Here is a 4,948-nt window from a genome sequence, read left to right on the forward strand (position 1 = left end):
TTTTCAAGACTAGTTTAAGAAAAACAAAAAACCACAACAAAACCCAAATCTGTATTACATGACAAAATAATTCAAAAAGCAACAGCCAGGCATTTTGCAAACGTTTGCAAAGTTGCAGCATTAGGTATCTCGTATTTTTATATTTCCAGATGCATTGTTCTTTCCATTTTCCGTATTTTAAAGGCCTTCCCACCTCTACGCTCGATGCCCGTGACGTGAAGGAATCGGTAGCGCTCGCCCACAGTGAGAAACCTGGGCTGGGAGAGGCCTCGCGCGGGACGCTGCCCGCCCGACGGCGGGACCAGCTCTCTGCAAACTCGCAAGACGCGAGTTAACCTGGGCTTCTGTTCACTGCGCCTCGGGTAGATCACAAACCGAAGCACTTGGAGCACAATTCCAGCCTCCGTCGCACGGGCTGAGGGCGGCCAGCCAGACCCACGCATGCGAAAGCGAGAGCCATCTCACCCCAGGCAAAATGTTCAATTTACCGTAACCCCTTCCCATTCTGGAGCATGATCCAACATCACTTATTTTCCTTTTCATTGTTTTTTACCTTTTCATTAGGTCAGCTGCACAGCACAGTAGTGCTGAACATAATCTTTTGGAAAAATAAAAATCATTAAAAAAACTAAAAATGCTCTTCCAGGAGACAGCGCCCCGTTCCACCACGACGTACCTGGTGGGAGACAGCAGGCTGGGGAACCACCAGGTTTTTATCCCCGGCTTAGCCACCACCTTGCTGTTCAGGAGTCACTGGTCAATCTACATCTCTCTCCGTTTCCTCACCTGTGAAGTTGAAATATAATGGTGAGCTGCCCAGCAGAGACGGCACGAGAAGTAGCGCAGGTCCTCACACCACCACCCCTTCCAGCACCCCGGCTGCTCCGGCCACGAGTCCCACCCGCAGCAACGCCCACGACTGAGTCATTCCTCAACATTTCAGCCAAAACACAGTGCAGATTTTAAGAATTTATCCACATCCCAGGTTTCACAGCTACCAACACTTATTCAAAAAGCGGACTGCTGTCTTTGGCACATTCAGAGCAGCTCTGCGGCAGGACCCGGTTCATCCATTATCTGTTAGACAACACATGGCTCAAGCTTCCTTCCCCAGCTGTATTTTAATATGGAAATCTATTTTTGGAATACAGACATCATCTAACTAAAGAAACACAGGAGGTTGCTTGGATGCCAGCACCGCTGCTACGAGCTGAGCTCGAAGAACTTCAACTACACCAAGCACTCATAGACAGCCAGCTCCACCAGAGCCTGCGCTTCTCGCGGCGCAGGAGGGAAGAGGGGAAAGGTGTCCACCGGGTGTCGGGGTCCTCCGTGGGGCAGTGACACCCAGCAGGCACAGGCAGCATGAGGACCTGCGGGAGACACAGCTGCACATCACTGAGAGCGAAGCCTCGGGGACAGATCCCGCCTAGAGCCTGGAGCACTTCCCATACAAGCCCATTGAATCTACTCTGAAAATAAAACAAGTTTTTTTCCTTTGCTCAAAAAAAAAAAAACCCCCAAAAAAACCCCAAAAAACGCCACAAAACGCTTAAACATCAACCTATGCTAATAACAAATTCTTGCAGTAAAAACGCATACAACAACTCCGGATGTTTTCAAGCAAGAAATGCTTCAACATGATGGCAGAGCATTTTAAAAATTATGAAGAGCAGCAGCTATTGCTTACAGGTGGTAAAAAGAAACATGCTTCTCCCCTCTGCTCACAGCACGCCCTGATGAGTGCTTGGACTTCTACTGTTTGCCTTCCGGAGCAGATTTTGAGAGCGCTTACAAGAGAAGCGGCTCCAGCAAGGTCCTTGCTGAACGCTACACGACCGCATTAAAAGCGGCAACCCCTTCCATCCGTCACACTCCTCTATTTTACTGAAAACCAGAAAATGGGCAAAGCTGATTCAATCAGATGCAATCGCTACTGCCAGTTACTGTTTCTTTAATTATTTTCTATCCAGTTATTAAAAAAACCCCACACTCTCAGTAACACTTCCACATCTTCACTGGAACACTTCCACGCTTTCATTTACATCACCTGGGTTGGCGGAAAGGGCATTTTAAGCATGTTAATTAATTTCTTGATATTACACCTGCCATCTCCACATAAGCGGATGAAGCTACATGACACGCAATTAAGAATACCACAGAAGTATCACATGAATGGTGAAAAATTGTATCTGGGCAAAAAACCCCAAACCCTCATAGAAGCTCCACATGAGGAAAACAAACACGTAGGCTGAACAGAAAAAGAAGCTGCCAAGACATTTATTTGAATAATACTGGACAAAATGAAAATAACTCTTGACCTGCAGAAGCCCCCCACAATTTAGCCACTCCCTTATGATCTTGTACTGACAGAACTGGCTGAAACACAGCGACTTGTGGGCACCTCCATCAAGGAAATTACTGTTTTTGGAATTTAATTCCACATCAGAGACACTAGTGCTCCTTATCGGGGGGGAAAAATGGTCAGATGATACTTAGGAAGACTTCCCTCACCTGCCCAGCCATTAGCCTGGCAACGGTCTTTAAGGGTCAGTTTATGTGATGTAATGCTGCATGTCACATTTCCCTTGATTTTTTAAGCTAAAAGATAAATAAGGGGTGGGGTGGGGTGTGAGCCTCAGCTAAATGAGCTGTGGCTTGAGGAAAAAAAAATACCAACTTCTCAGTGACCAACACCTGCAGAAAGATAAGAAAATAAGATTATTGATCTTGCTGCAAGAAGACAATCGCCTAAATGCTACTTCAGGAAAACTCTGATGTGCTTTTTACTCGTTTTAAATTATTTAAGCTGAGTGCTTTATTTATGGGTTTTTAAAAATGGGCTGAATTTTTTTCCCAATCTGAATCCCAAGGGAAACAGCCGCGTCTCGGGCTGACGAGCACCGTGAAGCCCAACAACTGCAGAACTCTTCCCTCCGAACTCATCGTTCCTCAGCTGCGGGGTGAGGAAATAACAGAGCAGCTCCAGCCCCGCAGAGCCCCCGCTCCCGCGACTCCGGCAGCTCGGGCCTGCGGACACCCCTCCGCGTTCCGCTTCCCCCCAAAACCCTCCAAATACCCGTTCCTCACCATTTCTCGCCCAGCCACGAAACCTTAGTAAATACCTACACAACCACCCCGAAGCATTCAGCCCGGAGCAGCACCGCCAGGTACAGCAGAACTCCTCCTCTTCCTCTCCGGTTCTTCCCCTTCCCGTTGCACACACCTCGGGGCGGGGGCGAGGCTGTTTTCCCCCCGGTACAGCAGCCGCCCATCCCCGGTCCCCGCCTCCAGCCGCAGCGGAGGGCAGCCGAGAGATACCCCCCCCCCCCCGGTACTCACCGGCTCCGCTCCGCGGGGACGCGGCGATCCGCGCCCGGCGCAGGGCGAGGGGCCGGGCCGTACCCGCCCCGGGGCGGAGCGGGGCTGCCCACCGGCCCCGGCCGCCCATCCCCGCGGTACCCGGGCGGGAACCGACCCCCGCCTCCGCCTCCCAGCACGGCCGGGGAGCGGAGGAGAAGGGTTGGGGAAACGGGCCGGGGGCCCGGAGGTTTCCGGTGGGGTGGGGAGCAGCCTCGGTGCACCCAGTGCCGCCGGCTCCTGCCCGCAGCCAGAAGGTCGCCAGGATTTTATTGCATCACCCAAAATTACAATTAAAGCGTTGAAAAAGCCGCCTGGAATATAACTGCGGGATTCCCGTCGCTTCCCTGCGTGGGCTCCTACCTCAGCAGCTGGCGGGCGCGGGATGTTTCCCCGCTCTCCTCACCCTCCGGACAGGCCCTTCGCCTTAGTCCATGAGCGGCCTTTTGCCGATAAGTAGGATGTGGCCAAAACCCCCGAGATCTTAGTTATTCTGCTCCCGTCCCGCGAGCGGACGTGCTCCTCTCCCCGATCGCCGCCCGCAAGGGAGAGGCCGAGCTGGAAACGAAACCCGGAGGCGTCGCCGAGCGCCGGGAGTCCAGCCCAGCGATGCGGCCTGGGCGCTCGGGGAGCAGCCGCGCGGCCCCCGCCGAGGCCCGGCGGCTCGGCTGCCCGCGGAGGGGCGCGGCGGCCTGCGGCACCCCCCGCCCGAGCGGGTGTCGTGCGGCCGAGACGCCGCACGAGCAGCACGCGCGCCTGCGCCGAAGCGCGGCTCCGTAACGGCGGCGGGGGCCCCACGGTCGTGCGTGGAACACTGCGATCGGGAGCCTGCGTCCTCATCCGGAAGGAAGAAAAGGGCCTCCGGGCACAGGATGAACTGGAAAGCCGGGTTTACAGGCGTGGGTGTCACGGCCACGCAGAAGCCTTTGCACTCGCACCTTCGCCTCCAGCCGTGGCTGGAAATAGCCCGGACCGCAGCCCGCGGCCCCCGCTAGGCACCGGCACGCTTTGCTGCAGCCCCAGAGCCGCAGAACCCCGCGGGCCGGCACGGCGAGGCTCTGGGGAGGGGGCTGTGGGGGCGAGGTTTCGGGGAGGAGTATTTAGGGAGGAGGTTTTGGGGAGGAGGCTCCTTCCAGCAGGTGTCCCCCGAGAGCGGTGCAGCCCAGCAGCGTTGGGTCCCGGCTTCTCCAGATACCTCACAGGCAGAAAACGATCAAATCCCACCCGATCTTTATGCTGGCACTTCCTTTAGGAAAAAAAAAAAAAGCCATCAGAAAGGCTTGCTTTAACTGGAAGCTTTTTTTTTTTTCCTTAGTTTCCACCTTAACAAAGAGCACTAGATAAAAGGGCTCTGATTAAATAATGTCCTTTAGTTTTGCCTAGTAAAACTGAGCATATACAATGGCACAACTAAAAAAAACCCCGAACTTCTTATCTCCATCCATCAAGCATTAAATAGAATAAAAGCTTGTCTGGGGCTAAGTTCTTCTGGTCACTTTGATGTTTCTTGTGGTCTCTGTTTATACTTAAAGAGTTTTAACTACTCATATTCCTGTTCTACCTGCAAAGTTTTCAGCTCCGTGCAAGT

Source organism: Phaethon aethereus (assembly GCF_964289735.1).
Source record: "Phaethon aethereus genome assembly, chromosome: 18".
In the NCBI taxonomy this organism is placed as follows: domain Eukaryota; kingdom Metazoa; phylum Chordata; class Aves; order Phaethontiformes; family Phaethontidae; genus Phaethon; species Phaethon aethereus.